Genomic DNA, 18,570 nt, shown 5'->3' on the forward strand with positions numbered 1-18,570 from the left:
TTGCTGTTGGGCATGTCATGCTTGGCGCAATTGATTGGGTAATAAAGTAAAAACAGAAAACAGACGACAGCTGTACTTAGGACATGACCTCCTCTATATATTGGTGACCTGCTCATGCCGGTTCTCTCTATGGCTGCGCCTGACTCCAACTTTGGAGGGTCACGTCTTTGTCTAGTTACAAAAGTGTCACGAGAGGCTGCCTCAACTTAACCCCACAGCAGCCGACGCGACAACTTAAAAAGTGCGTAGCTCCGTTGGAATGGTTCCCGCGTTGCGAGTGTTCCGCGCCAGGTATTTTTTTTCTTTTACCGTCAGAAAGGTTTCTAATGTGCCGCGGCAGATATATTTTTTCTTTCTTTAGTAACTTGCGTGATGATCGTCGAATTTTTTGTTTGACTAGTGCTCAGAGACGAGGCCCAGAACGTGAAGTAGGCGCATTGACGGCATGCCTCCGCTCAGTGCAGCGGTCCCAACAATTACTCAACGTGGCTGCTGTGTGTGTGCTCTGTGAAAAACTTGCTTTGCCGCTGTGTTGTGAACATTCACGCGTCCTTCATCGCGATACCATCGTTAATAAAGTTTGCAATATAATGGGAATGTCAATGGACGCCCTGTAGTGCACGACTAGCGGTTCTCACAGGGTGCCGCCGTTTGAATAAAAAGATTGGTTCTTCAGACATGACATTTCAACGTCTTCATGGTCGAGGAGTCTGTCATTCACTGAAGTAGAAACCTGGAAGGACTATTATAGCTGTGCAATTTATTCCGCCCATTTTAACGAAGAGAAGTGCCGAAACTGCAATGCTCGCATTTTCGTTTCTTGTAGCACATCAAATCCTCCGAGTCTCAGTTTCAGAGTTGGAAGATTTTTAGCGCACGTATTACTATGAGATCACGAATTACATGGAGTACGATTAGCTCCAGGCTTTTTATAAAGCAGCGTAAGCTACGTATAATCACGACCATACTTAACACACTGTTTTTATGCATTACGTGGACCCAGTTACTGAACTTACCATACATTTAGTTTGCTACAAGCAGTGGCACTTAATCATTTGTCCCATAGAACCAGCACAATTATGTCACTTACAAAGGCAAATTCAAATGCATTCCCTGTAACTGCAATTGACCCGAAGCTTTCTGAAAATAAATTTTGCTGCACTTCCCTTAGTAGAGCCTCTCAACTGGTGTGCCCCTGATTGATCCACTATTTAAATGCTTAAGCCCATTAATTCAGAAACTCGTCTATGTTAAAATAAAGAAAAATCTCAAGCAGAAAGAACACACTTCATGCATTGTGAAATTCTAGTACATTTTATTTGTTTGCCAAGCTCAAACCTTGAGCACCTTTAGTGGCTGCGGCTTGGCGTGCAGCAACTTCCTTTTCGCATGAGTCTCGGTTACATTGCTGGAACATTTTGCCCGAAAGGGTCGCAGAACCTTCACGAGAATAAGCTTAACAAGTGCAGTTGTATGGGCTACACTGTCATTCCTTTCGCATTTGAACAGGGGGTTCTTAATGACAGATGGAAACACGGCATGCGTGAACTTCTGCAGTGGCTGTGGTCGTTTGATCAGCAAAGGTACCGCTCGTGAGGCAGCATATTCAAGCAGGCTGACAAAGCCAACAATTGCTATGCTCGGGTACGACAGTCCACCGCTATCGATGCCTGCAATTATGACAGTTGTCGTCGAGTTCAACGTCGGTGATTTAAGCTTCATGATGCATTCTTCACCCAATAAGTTGTCTTGAACTGCTCGAACTAGAAACCCAGTGATCAAAGCAAGTGTTCTGGACCGGAGGCTTTTTTGTGGAGGATCTGGAAAAAATTATGTAAACATAAAACAACGGCACGTTCGCAACAGCACATTGATGCAAAATTTCGAAGCAATGTGACATCGGCTAATGAAGGATCAGTTATTACCCACACGCCCATATATAATTTTTACTAACAGGTGCTTGCTGAAAACTGAAATCTATATCTGTGGTGTCTTACTAGCACTGTCGTGTGCCACTAGCAAGCCATGAAATGTGGACTTTAATCCTGTGGCCACAAAAAGATTTTTTCACGCTACTATGGTAGTGATGATGTGTGCAGCTCATGGTATCAAAATTTTTTTTACAATACCTATATTTTAGTGGTCAAATATTGTGTATCATAGAGTACCGAAATATAAGTAGCATACGTGGGTAGCGTTTCAGGAGCGTCCGGTGCGGACGCAAGAGCTTTTTGAAGTCAGTATCGGAAGTGGCCTTTGTAGGATTAAGAGTAGGCACTGTAGCCTCGCCCAATGGTCCCACAACACTCCCAACATTGCTGGATGGAGAGGAGTGAATGATTTCAGTGACTAGCACTTTCTGGAGCGCCGAGAGGACAGCATATGCATCAGTTTGATCATTTGAGCCACTCAGCTTTCTTATGGATGAGAATAGTGACTCAACATCATCACTTGAGAATCTTTCAGTGAGCACAAACTTAAAGCCTGTGCTGAGGAGGTGCCTGGTGCAAAGGGTTGTTGACATTGTTGTCACTCGCAACGCTTCATACGTCTCATTCGAAAGAAATTCAAACTTGTAGCTCGAGCTTTCTTTCCATGTATTGAAGTAACTGAGGCATTCTTTCTCGAGCTAGACAAGTCTGAAAAACGATATAACGTTTACAACACAATGAAAGAAAATTGTCTCTTTGAAATCATTTTCTTCGCTTTACTAAAGGTTTTTATGGTCTGTTATGACTTCTTTATTTGCTACTTCTATGTTTTAACAGTGTAACTTATCAAACCGACCTGGCAAGACAACAAATAAACTTTATTGCATTGCTTTTAAAAGTGTTTTCTTAATTTTATTTCAGTGTTAAATAATAATTAATGCTACTATAGTATGCATTATTCACCGCTCATCGTCCTCGCCATAGAAAGGCATCCTCATGGCATCTCTGCTGGTCCAGTCCAACGTCGTGCTTTGGATTTTATGCAACGCAAACCACTTGTGCACCATTTTCATGAATTCTACAGTTGGCAAACAGTCTTCAAAGCCATGAGTGCCTAAACGGTCTCCATGCTGCTGGAGGAACCTCAAAACTGAGGTCACCTAAAGGGGAACAGTGAAATTACAAGGGTGTTACAGACTTTTCTGAATGCAGTTTTAGAGTACATAACAAGTAGATGCCGTAAATTGTGTACATACAGGAAAATATAACATTTCAGTTCAGCTCAGAAACATAGTGACTCTGATCAGTTCTGTGCCATCAGTTTGACAGCAAGAGCAATTCAGGTGCACTTCTGCACAGGCACAACTTTGTACAAGTACGTTGGCTGCATTGAACATTGCTTTACCTGCGAAAAAAAGATATCAACTGCTCTGCCAACACCCAATTTTTCAAAATTGCTTGGTCAGAGGCGCTTCTTTGTCAGGCACCTCACCAGCTTGAAGGCACTTTGTTTTTCTTGCAGGTCATACAGATTCCTGTCAGAGAACACCATATTAGTTAAATGAAACCTATTGGCAAGACATTTTGCTTAAATTAGGTAGTCTGCAAGGAGGAAAATGCCACTCTTCCTGAAAATTCTCTTAACATCTAAAAATTGATTTCTGATATTTTTCAGGATATGACAGTACTCACATGAAATGAATAGGCTGTTGCTAGAATCAAGAGGGTGTCTGGAACAAGTTTAGAGATTCTTATGGTTAACTGGAGATACCCATCATCTTGAAGCCCAGCATAACGGGCATGTCATGCGCTTCTTGACACGCCAAGGTGCACTTACGTGATAACAGGTTTGATGCTGCCTCCAGACAACATTGCAAAAAACTTGAAATTGGCACTGTGGCTATCACCAACATGTCGCGTCACTTTAAACCCGGCATCTTCTACACATTCCATAACCTACAAGGCTAGCAGATGAAACTGTTCACCATGCGAAGCTTTAGTAAAATAGTATCCCACAGGAAGCCTGTAGAAAAAATGCGGTCTTTTAAGAAATACAGGTTTTCAGATTTTATCTGTTTAGTACTGTTCACATAGCTGTCTACATACCTATAATGGATAGACAAGCCCACAAAGACAAAGCACAGAAGATGTGTTGCCAGCTGGTTTTCCAGGCCATAGTCTTCTTCTGCACCCCCATAATCCACCAAACCATGAACAGTGTCAGAGTGCTTTTGATATGTCATTGCTTCCTTTATGGACATCTCGTCCACGACAAGAGATCCGCAGCATGCCTGAAAGAATCAGCGAAAACATGGTATGCTCGTTTGAGCAAAGCTCATGTTTTACCTGTTCATTGTGAAGTTTAGCTTCAACATGAAGCCGCTTTTTGATGAGGGAGGACACCACTTGTTTTGTGCAAGCTGCAATATACCGCTTCAGTGTGGAACGGCTCGGCAGCACAAGTACCCCGCTCTCCCGAATCAAGCGGTAGCCAGATGGTGACTGGCCATGCCAAGCACACAGTTCCTTATTGTTTCTTTGTGCCAATGCTTCTTTTTGGCACTCAGTAAAACAAGCTGTTCCTGAAGAAACAAAGCCTTTAGGTCATTGTTGTCTATCTTCTCCTGTAGGGATTTTGAAATGTAGAAATAAAAAATGCAGATAATTAGGCCGGTTGGTACGTAGCTGCCATGAAGAACACAGGGCTCTAACAGAGCACAGAAACTAAACGATCACTGCGGCACCCTGCTTCCTCTCAAACTTTTTTTTACCTATTTAAACATTCAAATGCTTATACGTAACTACAGCTCATTTTCAATGATCTCCTAAGAAGTTATGCAGTTAAACTGAGTGACTGACACTTTACATACCTGGAGAATGGTTAAGTTTGATTTCTTCAGGCAGGCTTTCATTTTTTTCACCTGCTTTCTCAATGCAGAAGCTTGTTCCTTCAGACTCTCATTCTTCTTAACCAGTCTCTGGCACTTCCTTGTCAATGTCTTTAGCTTCTTCTCGAGCTTCACTATATTTGTGTAGTGAAGTCTTGTTTGCATCTCTCGTGTCCTGGTAGGCTTCTTCAGAACCAAGTAAGCCTTGCATGATGTTGCAGGTGCATGAAGCAATATTGGTGGCCTTTCCTGCAATGCACACTCTGTCAATGTATCACTTATTGAGTGCGCTAGTCGTAATACTGTAGAACAAGCCCGTGCACTTTCGGGACCATGCTGTACTTGACCAGGCGCAATGTTAGGATTGATGGACTCTTCCATTGACATGGATTTCGGGTTGCTTTGTTCTTGCGCAGAAGGCACAATGTTAGAATCGCTAGACTTTGACATTGACATAAATTCCGGGTTGCCTTGTTCATGTGCAGATGAAGGTTCAAACAAGCCACGACCTGCATTGTGCCCACTTTCGACTTCTCTGCTTTGGTCTTCATGCTGAAAGTTGGAAGTTTCCAACCTGGAATGCAGACAATTTGTAAAGCCCATATGAGATATCAGAAAGAAATGTGATAATTTATTCCCGCATTTGAAATGTAACTATGTAGGTCAGTGATATCACAAAATACCATACATTTAAACTGATTTTTACTTACATTTTTCTTTTGGCGTCCACATCAAGTCCGCCCGCAGGTGACGAAAGTGGTGGGCGCTTCAAGTGTCTTCGCTCTTTCTTGGGCTGCTGCTGCAGATGCGCTGGATAGCTGGGAAATATTGTTGGAATGGCATCTGGCTTCAGCCTTTTAGACTCCAAGCCCTGCTTATAATCCTGGGGTTTAAAATGAAGGCTGCATACTTTGCTTCTGTCACTTGGAAACCATGGCTGTTTTCCCGGTCCTGCATGTAATTTGGGAAAGTAACCCACATAGTAAATAAATTGGAAGATGTGAAAAGAGCCACGAAACGTCGCCTGCATGCCGTTAAAACTCCACGCAAATTTAGGAACAATATCAGCCAGCTGTTATGAAAATGATGGTCAGCAAACAAACTAACTAAAGTGCGCTCATTAACATCAGAAACAGCTTTACAGGCATTGTGACCGTACAAATGAAGCTAAATTTGATTTTCTGAAGCGAACAGAAGAACTGCTGTTATAGTTCGCAGCGTTAATATTCGTGAGTCGGGGCACTCCAAATGGATAATCTCAGCCACTTAGTCTTGCATGCGGATTTCTCAAAAGTAGAGCTTACCTGTAAGTAGCATTAACGCAATATTCGTAGCGTTCGCGAGCAGTCCGTCTTCAGTTCAGCAGCTACAGAATTCCTATTGGTGTTTTTAGATTGAGGTTATTTCATGTTCCTCACAATTCACGTAGTTACGAGCAAGCATGTCCGTGGCATGATCACATCGCAGTACTGTGAGGAACGCATCCTTTTCAGCAAACTAGTCACTCTGACATTTACATCAACGTCATACAAACTATAGTCGCTATAGTTGGTGCGTACTTAAACTTCCCTCAACTGTACTCAGAGGCGTGACGGTAGTTATAGCGCGAGAACATAACTACGACAAAGGGACAAGAAGGAGACGAGCACTCGTCTCCTCCTTGTCCTTCTGTAGTCGTTCTGCTCTCGCGCTATAACTATCGTCATGTCATACCAACTAGTCCAAACTGCCACGATTCTAATATACTCAGAGCTTATTTTACTGCGGCTTACCTTCACTTTGGCGAGAGATCTTCTTCAGCCAAAGTAGGCGCTCGTCAGTGACGGGAAACTCATGGAATGAGATGCCAGATGATGTTCGTCCGCTCGATATACAGAACGGAACGCAACAGTAAACCATAGCTAAATAGTTTACTGCTGCGACCAGTGCTGTCACACTTCAGGCTATGGTAAGCAAAGCAAAAGTCAAAAAACGCCAGTTACGACCCACAACGCACGATCACAAAGAAAATAACACGTGTGATGCCTACGCAGCCTTCGCCCATCTGCAAGAGATGGCTGGATGGATGGATGGATGGATGGATGGATGGATGGATGAATGGATGGATGGATGGATGGATGGATGGATGGACGGATGGATGGACGGATGGATGGAAGGATGGATGGACGGATGGATGGACGGATGGTATATGAATGGATGGACGGATGGTATATGAATGGATGGATGGATGGATGGATGGACGGATGGATGTATACATATGGCTGCACCCTTTAGATCGCGCGGTGGCTAGCGCCACCAAGCCGTAATAATTATTGAACCAAAAACTAGATTTATTTTCCCCTTAAATAGTAAGGTTGAGAATTCGTACTTTGCAGTGAAGGTTTTAATTTTCACTCGTGCCTTCACTTTAGCCACCAATCAGATAACATCCTTCTAGTTAAGTCTGCCCGCTCAAAGTCTATTTTGCCCTTCCTGTCCCTGTACCCCAGTGCTTTGAAAAACTCGGTGCCATCATCCTGAACTATAGGTTAAAGCCCTTTACAGAACATTATAAAGTGTTCGGCAGTTTCTTTTTCCTCTCCACACGCACTGCATACTGTGTCTACCCCTTCGTATTTGGACCGATATGTCTTGGTTCGCAATACTCCCGTCCTGGCCTCAAACAGTAGAGAACTAACCAGAGTATTATCATAGATCCTTTCCTTGGCAATTTCCTGCTTAAAAGTTCGATAGATCTCTAATGCGGACTTCTTAATCATGCCAATTCTCCACATATCAGCCTCACCTTCCTTCACCTTCTCCTTAACCGATAATTCTTTTTGGTTTCGACCCTACTGTTTTCCAAGTATTTACCAGTCAATTTTCTGGTTCGCTTCCGCCATTTTGTATCGACATTCTTCATGTACAAGTAGCTGAATACCTTCCTAGCCCTACGCTCCTCCCTAATTTCTCTCAATCGCTTCTCAAATTTTATCTTGCTGCTAGCTTTCCTGCCCTCAGATGATGTCCATCCCAAATCACCTTGTGCTCCCTGATTTGGTGTATTCCCGTGAGCTCCTAAGGCAAGCCTAACTATTCCACGCTGCTTAATTTCTAATCTTGCTTGAACTTCTGATCTCATGCACAAGACCGCATTGCCGAACGTCAGACCAGGAATTATGTTTCCTTTCCATATTCTTCTCACAACATCATACCTATTGTAATTCCACAGTGCCCTAATTTTCATTACCGCTGCATTCCTGTTACCTTTTGCCGACACGTATATTTCGTGTTCCCTTAGGTACTCGTCCCCATTGCTTATCCATACGCCCAGATATTTGTATTTATCTGTTATCTCTAGCGTGACCTCCTGTATTTAAAGCTCACTACCTTCATTGTCATTAAAAATCATGACTGCTGATTTTTCCTTACTGAATCTGAAATCTAACCTATCTCCCTCATTGCAGCAGATGTCCACCAATCTCTGCAAATCTTTATTGTTGTCGGCCGTTAGCACTATATCATCTGCGTACATCAATGCTAATAGTGCCTGTTCAATGAGTTTTTCTTGTTTGACGAAAGAGAGGTTGAATCCCAATCCACTTCCCTCCAATTTGGCCTCTAATCCCTGTAGGTACATCATGAATAATAAGGGTGACAGGGGACACCCCTGCCTCTGCCCCCGTTTTACCTCTACAGTTTTGGATACATGTTTTTCCCACTTTATAATTACCTTGTTACCTTTATAGATATCCTTTAAAAGATTAGTGCCTACATCTTCGACGCCTAGTGTGTCCAGTATTCCCCACAATTCCTCTTTAACCACGCTATTGTACGCTCCCTTGATATCCAAAAATGCTAGCTACAGGGGACTGGGTTCCTTTTCTGCATTTTCGATGCACTGCGTCAGTGAGAACAGATTGTCTTCCAACCTCCTGTGTCTCCAAAACCCGTTCTGCAGTTCCCCCAGCACCCCCTCATCCTCTACCCATGCCTGCAGTCTTTCCTTTATAATCTGCATCGCCAGCCTGTTGACCACTGAAGTCACTGTTATAGGACGGTAGTTGTTTATGTTAGCTTTGTCCCCTTTTCCTTTAAAGATAATGCTCATCCTGCTAAGTTTCCATCCATCGGGAACTTCTCCATTGATTACTATTTTGCTCACTGTCTCTCTCAGAGCCTGCTTAGACTTCGGACCTAATGCCTTTATCAGCATACTTGGAATGCCATCTGTGCCTGTCGATGTACTTCTAGGAACCCTTACCCCAGCTCTTTCCCACTCGTGCTGTGAAAATGGAGCCATTGCTGAGATGGGGGTAAATTGTAGCGCCACGCTTTGCCGTGGCAAACTTGGCGCGCAGGAGCATCGCAGCACGGGCAGGTCGCTAATCTATAGAGGAGGTCATGACTTAGCAAGAGTAGTTACACTTGGAATTGTTTTGAGTTGTCCAGTGCCCTTCGAAGCTGCTGTGCCGTGAACTCAGTAACTATTTTTATTATTGCCGTTTTTGCTTTCTAATGCTTTATTATCTGCAAGCGTACCAGGATTCTCATTTATTCCTCTATCGAGGGTGTCAAGTCGGTGGATAAGGTATGACCCTCGTTGTTCCCGTTCTCTGTTTGATTTAAATCCTGTCTCTAAGAGCGTTACTGATAGTTTGTCGAATGCATGGTCAGGAAGATTGAGATGTTTTGATAGAGTTAGACTTGCGGCTGATTTCGCATGGCCTCTGTGATTATTGACGCGAATTCGAAATGGTGTTTCTGTTTGTCCGATGTACTGAATACTACACACGTTGCATTCGAGTAGGTATATCACATTAGAGGAATCGCATGTTATGTTTCCTCGTATGTTAATCGAAAAGTTGTATTGTGTGCTGGCTGCTTTGTGTGTTTCTCCCATCGCCTTACATACAAGACATCGTGACTTTAAACAAGGTCGGAATGAATAATTATGGCGGGGGGAGGTATTGAGTTGAGAGTGGACAACTGTGTCTTGGAGGTTGCGTGGTCGTCGGTAAACGACGCCTGGAGCGAATGGAAATGCGTGTTTTAGACGTCCACTTTGTTCCAGATTGTTGTAATGTCGTTTAGGGATTTTGTTTACATTGGGTAAGTTTGTGCTGTAAGTCAAGCAGATGTTTGTTCGTTGTGGGTCTTCTTTCGGTGGTCGCTTCATAAGTAAGTCATCACGCTTCAGTTTTCTCACTTTTTGAACGGCGTCTTCAATTAAATGTGGGGAGTATTTTTGTTTCTCGAGCATAAGTTTTAGCCTGTGTGAGCTCGTGTCAAAATCAGCGTCTCTTGAACAGATTCGCTTAAACCGGTGAGCCTGGCTGTATGGAATACTGTTTTTACAGGGGCGCGGGTGATCGCTTCGGTAATGACTGTATTGTTTTCGATCCATTGGTTTGCGATATAGGGTTGTAGAGAACTTGTCTTCTTCTATCGTTATGGTAACATTAAGAAAGTTTACGGTTACTTGCGAGTATGTGTGTTTGAAGTGTATTTTCGAATGTACAGCATTGTAATTGTCGATAAAGCTGAGAAGTTCGTCCTCGCTGTGGGACAGGATTTAAATCAAACAGAGAACGTGAACAATGAAATTCATACCTTATTCACCGATTTAACACCCTCGATAGAGGAATAAATGAGAATCCTGGTACACTTTCAGCAATTAAAGCATTAGAAAACAATAACGGCAATAATGAAACTTGTATCTGAGTTCACGGCACTGCAGCTGCGAAGGGCACTGGACAACTCAAACCAATTCCAAGTGTAACTACTCTTACTAAGTACAGCTGTCGTCTGTTTTCTGTTTTTACTTTATTACCCAATCAATTGTGCCATGCATGACATGACCAACAGCAACCCTGTGCACAGCCGGCAGGCCCCCACTACACGCGTAATCTAGAAGCGGGCAAGGAATTCGCATTGCGCCCGCTTACCGGCCTCTGCCACAATACGCGGCCCCCCTCCTTCTACGACAAATTGTTTACGAGACCCCGAGTAGTTAGAGGCTTAGGACTTCCTAAAAAGCTCTTTTTTCGCCCCACACCGAACCGCCAGTGCCAGGAGGGGCCGCCTGATCGGGAGGAATGCGTTGGTGAACGGAAACATACACAGACCGCTGACGTCAGAAAGGTGAAAAGGAGAAAAGGGAGAGAGATAGAGGGGGATGTGGAAGGAAGAGTGGAGGGGGGTGCCTTGGGGGAGTCCACTTTATATTCTTGTTCTCTTTTTTTGTTTCTTTTTTTTCTGTTTCTTTTTCTTTTCAATTTTTTTGTTTTTTTTGTTTTTTTTCTGTCTTTTCTTCCTTTCTCTTTCTCCCCCTCTGATTTGAGATTGTATAAAGCGGAGCACCAACAAACTGTACCTTCAATCCTGATGAAGGCCAGACTCTAGGCCAAAACGTCGAAAAAAACCCCGTTGTGAACGCTCACGGAGGATCTACTTGACTATATATATGTATATATATATATATATATATATATATATATATATATATATATATATATATATATATATATATATATATATATATATATATATATATATATATACCTCTGAAGTACACAGCTGGAGCCGGTGAATAGCGATACATTGGCACAAATTGTTTAGGTAATGCACTATAAGATGCAGCGTTCCTATAAGACGCACCTGCTCACGTAGCGTAGGACTTCCAATTCAAGATAATAAAAAAGTATATGTCATGTCACTTTTGCATTAAGTGCCAATCACTGGCACGCGTACGCACGCGCCTGCGTGTCAAAGAGATCCAGCGTCTAGTCGCGCCTGTGGAGAAATTAGGGCGCGCAACCACTGGCACGCGTCAACCGCGTTGACGCCCTCGCGTTCAAGGCCGATGCACAGTGTTCCTTGATCTTTTGGCTTAAAACGGTCTTAGTTCACCACAGAACGGCGCGTTCTGAATTGGAGCGCGTTCTTACGACGTCGAAGATATCATAGTGCGTTAAAGTATTGATAGTGCTTCACCCGCCACAATTTTGACTTTTTTAGAAGTAATTGACATCGCAGTGAGCAAAGTTACTACAGCGGTATGCACGAGAAATCAACAGTGGTGCGTGTGCTACTCCCGCGAACAAAATTTCACGTCTAAGATAATGTACGTCTATCATAGGCGTGGACATGGTTTTCCTTAAGCTGGGGGTGGATGTTCACTGCAGTACCCTCTCCCTATTATGTCAATGTAGGGGCTTCCTTAGTGCCCACCTCCCTAATATAATTATCTATGAAGCTGACACTGCGCCGCCCCCCTTATCTTTGGTGACTAAGAGGCGGTTGCTCCCATACTATTTTTATAAATGAGGTTTATAAAAAGCCAAGGTGTATAAATCACCAGGTTTCTGTATCTACACTACCAAATTTGTTATATTCTGAATATCCTGGTACATTCAGTACATTTACACTTCATAACTTACAGCTCTGATCAGCTTGATAATCACTCCCAGGACTGCATGATGTGTCATATTTAGGTCATAAGACTACAATGAAGCCCTGTGTAATGGGCCTTGAGATGTTGTCTGCGAAAGAAATATCCTCTAATGAATCAAACCACACCGGGCTCTTAATAACGTAACATATAATTGTCATTAAATAGGAACTGCATAGAATGCTTCCGGGCATTCTTTTAGGTGTAATACGCTTTGACACAACTTACTGTGCCTGACACTTCATGATGTGACAGATATTGTTTATAATACTGTACTAACTTATTCTTGTATTGGAGACTTCTGGACGTTGTTTGTCGTCAAACATTCTCTAAAGCGTCAAACCGCACGCCATATTTCGTGATGTCACAGATATTGCTCAAAAGACTGCCACTGATTGCTGTATGAAAGACTTCTGGACGTTCCATTTAGTGAAAATATTCTCCAAACATGCAAATCACACCAAGCACTTTATAAAGTCACAGATATCGAGCATAAGGTAGCAACTGAACCCTGTATGCAAGGGTTTTGATTGTCAGTAGTCAAAATATTCTCTAAAGCGACAAACCACACCCTATACTACATAATGTCACAGATATCGATCATAAGATTGCAACTGAACCATGTATAGAAAGATTTGCGTTGTTGTCAGTAGTCGAAATATTCTTTAAAGTGACAAACCACACCCGACACATTCAAATGTCACAGATATTGATCATAAGATATCAATTAAACCCTGTGTGGAAGGCTTATGAACGTTGTTTGCAGCCAAAATGTTCTCCAATGGAATAAACCACACTCGACACTTCATGATGTCCCAGATTTAGGTCATAAGACTGCGATCGAGCCCTACTTAGAAGCCTTTGGATGATGTGTGTTTTAGAAATATCCTCTAATGCAAGAAAGCACGCCCGGATACTAATGATGCAACAGATATTGGTCATAGGATCGGAACCAAGCACTGCATAGAATGCTTTTGAGCATAGTCTGTAGTCGAAATATGTTCCAACGCAACTAACTGTGCCTGAGGCTTCATAATGTGGTTGATATTGCTCAAAAGACTGCAACTGAATCCTGTATGAAAGAATTTTGGACGTTGTCTGTAGTCAAAATATTCTCTAGAAACACAAATTGCACGCCACACCTCACAAAGTCACAAATATCTGTCGTAGTATTGCAACTGAACCTTGTGCGGAAGGCTTTTGAATGTTTTATGAAGCCGAAAATGCTCTACAATGCAATAAACCACACCCGACACTCCATTATGCAGCAGATATCAGTCATAAGATTGGAACCGAGCACTGCGTGGAACCCTTTCGGATGGTATATTTATTTAATTTCAAATTCTGCTGCCCAATGCACGGCTACTGCAGGAGTTATGTACATAAATACAAAATGAAAGAATTGCAACAGTAGTATCAAAATATTTATGCCAACGTAAACAAATATCACTACCTCCTAACTGAAGCCCGGCAAAACATGAGAGAAATAGAACAAGTGCCTACAAAAAGTCAGACACACTGGTATTACGAACCAAACCAAATAGATCATTCCAATGCTTGATAACTTCACTTGAACATGTTAGAGAGCACTACAAATGGCTTCTAAGCTGGATTGTGATTGCAGATCAGTGCTGTTTGAAAGCTTCTGCACTTTGATGGTAGTTTAAGTATCCTTTACCATCTATAAAATGCATCTGACACTTCTTGATGAGATGGATATTGCTTTCGAAACTGCAGCCAAGCACTGCGTAGAAGGCTTTCACAAGTCATCAATAGTCAAAATACCCTCTAATGCAATAAAGCATGCCCAAAATTTTTGATGCGACAGATACCGGTCATAGGATTGCACCAGAGAACCATACAGAAGTTTTGGCAAGTTTTCTTACATAGCTAAACTTAATACCTTGATACTTTGACTATGTCTGAGTGCATAGATATATAGTCCAAGTTAATGCGTATATTAAAGAACTGAAGATAAATGAAGCAGTCCTTGGAAACACATATAGAGATTCAATGTTCGAAACCATCTAATAATATCTTCAGCTCATTACAGTCTGGAGGAACAGATAAATACATGCACTTTTCTGAACGGTCTCATGATCCACATGAGGCGCTTTTTGCATTTCTTATAAACAAAGTGCAGTACAGTACTAGTGCACCTTCATGCATTCTTCTCATACTTGTGGTGACCTTTTCTTCCTACTTTTGTGTCATCGTGCAGCTTATTTCAAATCAGGAGCTTCTCACAAGGTTTTCAGTTATCTGTCCAGCTGTAAACAGAACGCGTGTTATATAATTGTAAACTGTAAAACGACGGAGAAGCGCCATTGTATGCCTATAGCTATGAGTATCAGAATGAACTTGAAATTAAAATTGTGTGTGTTAAAATGCTTCCAAACAACGTATGTGCTACTGAGTGTGGCAGAAAAGCAGAACAAGCGAGAATCAAAATAGTAGGCAATACCAACAGCATTTAACCACGCTACTTTCTTTTCAGATCACCACAGCAATGCACGTTCGAGTTTCTATTTAGTACGTGAATGGAAATGAGACCACTGACAGCTGAATGTGTCAGCATCGGTGATGCCTGACATGAAGTAACAACACACTGCTACCAACCAGCGCACGCTTGTTATTAGCTTGGCAACACACGAAAACAATTTGCACCAAAGCCAACGAATGTTTTGAGCGCCTTACAATCTGCGAATAAACTTATATAAGTACGTACGTTTTCACATCACGGAAATGTGTTGGCTAGTGCGCGGTTCGCTTTCAGCGATGATGAATACCGATGTTTTATACAAAGAGATTGAAGATAAAAACTCCTTATGCACTACGCGATGTTTCGAGCGTCGTATCTAGTGTCTATGTTGCAACGAAAACTGCCGTCGTTTTTTTTTTTCAGCCGATGTTCCTCGCATGAGCTGGTTTATACGAACTCGATGGTAGGAGCCTACGCTGTATGCAGATGACACCGCTCTGAATATACTCCGCGGTAGGCGACGACTCACGCTCAAACTTTGAACCTCCGAAGTCTGTTTACGCTCATTTTTAGCACAGAAAATCACAGATCAAAGCACGAGAACACCGACATGCTCCAGTATGTACGATGTTTTCGCTCGGCCGACAATCGCACTCGGGACCGGCGCAAGCACAGCCTGCCGGAATTCGCTTAATTTGTCGGCATCGCTCAACCTCGGCATGAAATTGAGTCACGTTGGTATCACTCGCAGTCATTCGTCGTGTCGTTGTCGTTGTAAATTACGACGCGGTCATTCAGGAACGTTTGGAGTAGTTTTCGTGCTTGCTTTCTGCACTTGGCCGTGCCTTCGAAGTGGTGGCCATTAGGCACAGCATTCGGAGGCATCACGGCGTCTGGTTGGTTGGCGCCGCTGTACGCGTAGTGACATGGCGTACGCGTGGCAAAAATATCAAGCCCAGCTTGACTCCTCGCGCCTCCTTAGTATGCCCCTCCGACGCCGACGCCGAGAGGCGCATTGGGCGCTTTTAACGAGTGGACGCGAGCATAAGCGTGCCAGTTGTTGGCACTTTACACCGCCTCAACATAGCCAGCACCTAATACGGTGTTACAAGTTTAGAAATTTCGCCTTTATGCTAGTATAATGGTAGCGAAAAATCGTCATCTTTTTGCTAGGAAATGGGAAGCCAAAAGCTCGTAGCAATAATTTATAAGCTTCGTTTAAGAAATTCGTTTGCGGAGCAAAAAGTTATAGTAACGGTACGCAAAACATAGTAACCAATGCAACGTTTAGGGTTTGCTAACGTAGGTAGTAAAAAGGCAGAAAAAAATTTGGCATATCCCACGTACAATAGGAATCCATGATATTGGAAGCACGAATGAAGAAGGTTGATCATGCCGTACATTATTTATATATCATGATTATGTAGAGTCCGCCTGAAATTTGAATTCATCGTCCATTCACGTCACACAACACCAAATTTGGTATATAAAAAGCGAAATGGTGGCGAGTACACTATTACGTAGCATGTAGTCATGCTTTATATTTCACGCATATCATAATTATCATATTTGGACTTATTGTTTATCTTCGTCTTCCAATCACGCCACGTAATACCAAATTCGGTATATGAGGAGCTTGCGAAACGGCTGCGAGCGCATCAAGAGCATGGTATCTATTTATGCTGCTACCTGACACGCATGCCATGAATACTATGTTGGGATCATTCATATGCCTTCGTCATCCATTGAATTCTTGTATCACCAAACTCGATAGTTTGGTCAATGTGAAATGAACCAAAAGGAAGCGAGTGCACTATGAACATAGCAGGTAGTTATGCTTTGCAAAAAATGCATGTCATTATTGTCACGTTTGGGCATGTCATCTACCTTCGTCATCCGTTCGTGTCACGTTTTACAAAATTTCATTTACTTGAAGCAACTGAAACGGTGGTAAGCGTGCTGTGAGTGAAGATTGCAGTCATGTTTTACATGACAGGCATATCATGATTATCATGTTTGGATGTCTCATTTACAGTGGTCATTCATTCACGTCATGTGATACCAGATTTCGTATGTGTAAACCTAGCGAAGCGACTACAAGCGCACCAGGAACGTCACGTTTCATCACAACATACATGACATGCATGTCATGATTTCCACGTTAGAATCTGTCACTTATGTTCGCCATGTAATGATGTCACACCATACCAGTTTGGCAATATGTCATATGAACAAATCCACCGCAACAGCAGCAAGACTATCACATGTGAAGCATGACAATCATCACATATTTGTAATGATTTTCATTTTATGTCTAGTCACTTATACTCGTCTTGTAGTCATGTTAAACCAAAGCAATTTTGATATAGATGCCATCATCGAAACGGCCAGGAAAGCTTAAAGCTGTAGGCGGTTATATAGATAGATAGATAGATAGATAGATAGATAGATAGATAGATAGATAGATAGATAGATAGATAGATAGATAGATAGATAGATAGATAGATAGATAGATAGATAGATAGATAGATAGATAGATAGATAGATAGATAGATAGATAGATAGATAGATAGATAGAATGTGCCATCAAGTAGCCACAGAAGAGCCTTACACGTTAAGGATATGACTTGACCATGTGTCGCTTTGCGCCGCTTCATGTGTGAATAACTATGAGTGGAATTTCCAAACTTAAGCGCTTTTATGTGAATGCACACAGTACAGCATTCTTTTACAGCATATTGGCGAATGAATTTCAGGAGTGCGACAAAATTTCATGGGAACTATACCCTTGCGCGACGTGACTGCCTTACTACGCGTTCCTATTTGAAAGCACATATATGAACTCTGCTGAGCTGTTCTTTCTGAATTGTTTGAATGATGTTTTTTTCACATATCATATCATCCGTAAAAAAAGTAGCCAGTGCTACACAAAAGAGCAAACTTCTCCTACAATATAACATAGTGAAAAAGGATTGTTCGGAGAAGCTTTATTCAGGATGCACACACAGAAAAACGGCCAATTCCACGTTCAGTAGAAATCGATAATATGTGAAGCGCAAACGACGAAGATTGATGAATCACTTTAAAATCAGCAAAAAGATATGAGGGGCACGTAAATGAAGCTGTACATGACTTCCAAGTAGTGATTATGATATTTGGGCGTGCCGTTTATCATCGTCGTCTTTTCACAGCAGGTGATACCAAGTTTGGTATATGTAAAGCTAGATAAACAGCCGTGGGATCAATACGACCATAGCAGGTAGTCATGTTTTACATAAAACGCATATCATGATTACTATGTTTGGACGTGTCATTTACCTTCGTCCTCCATTCACCTCACGTAAAATTAAATTTGGTGTATGTGAAGCTAGCAAAACGGCTGTCAGTGCATCATGTGCGTTGTATTAGGTCATGTTCACACATGCCATATTTATCATGTTTGCACCAGTTATACACCTTGGTCAGAAATTGACGTCTCGTAACATCAAATTTCGTTAATGTTAAGCTATCGAAAAAGCCGTGAGCACCCTATGACCATAGCATGCAATCAGGATTTAAATGACACGCAAGCCAAGAGTGTCATGTTCGGACACACTAGCCTAACTATACTGAATTTGGTATAAGTTAGGCTAGCGAAACAGTGGCGGGCGCCCTATGAGCGTAGCACATAGCCATTGTTTACATGACAGGCATATCATGAGTATCAAGTTTGGACGTGTCATTTACCTTCATCCACCATTAACGTCTAGCACTACCAAAATTGGTATATGGGAGCTAGCGAAATGGCCGCTATTGCTTCATGAGCGTGGCATGCATTCGTTTTCTCACATGACACGC

General features: G+C 42.3%; 1 pseudogene; it reads right to left on the minus strand.

Annotated features, from left to right (window-relative positions):
- Positions 1-1,332: 1,332 nt before the first annotated feature.
- Positions 1,333-6,718, minus strand: LOC119161734 (uncharacterized; annotated as a pseudogene).
- Positions 6,719-18,570: the final 11,852 nt, after the last annotated feature.

Source organism: Rhipicephalus microplus, chromosome X (genome assembly GCF_043290135.1).
Source record: "Rhipicephalus microplus isolate Deutch F79 chromosome X, USDA_Rmic, whole genome shotgun sequence".
NCBI lineage: Eukaryota > Metazoa > Arthropoda > Arachnida > Ixodida > Ixodidae > Rhipicephalus > Rhipicephalus microplus.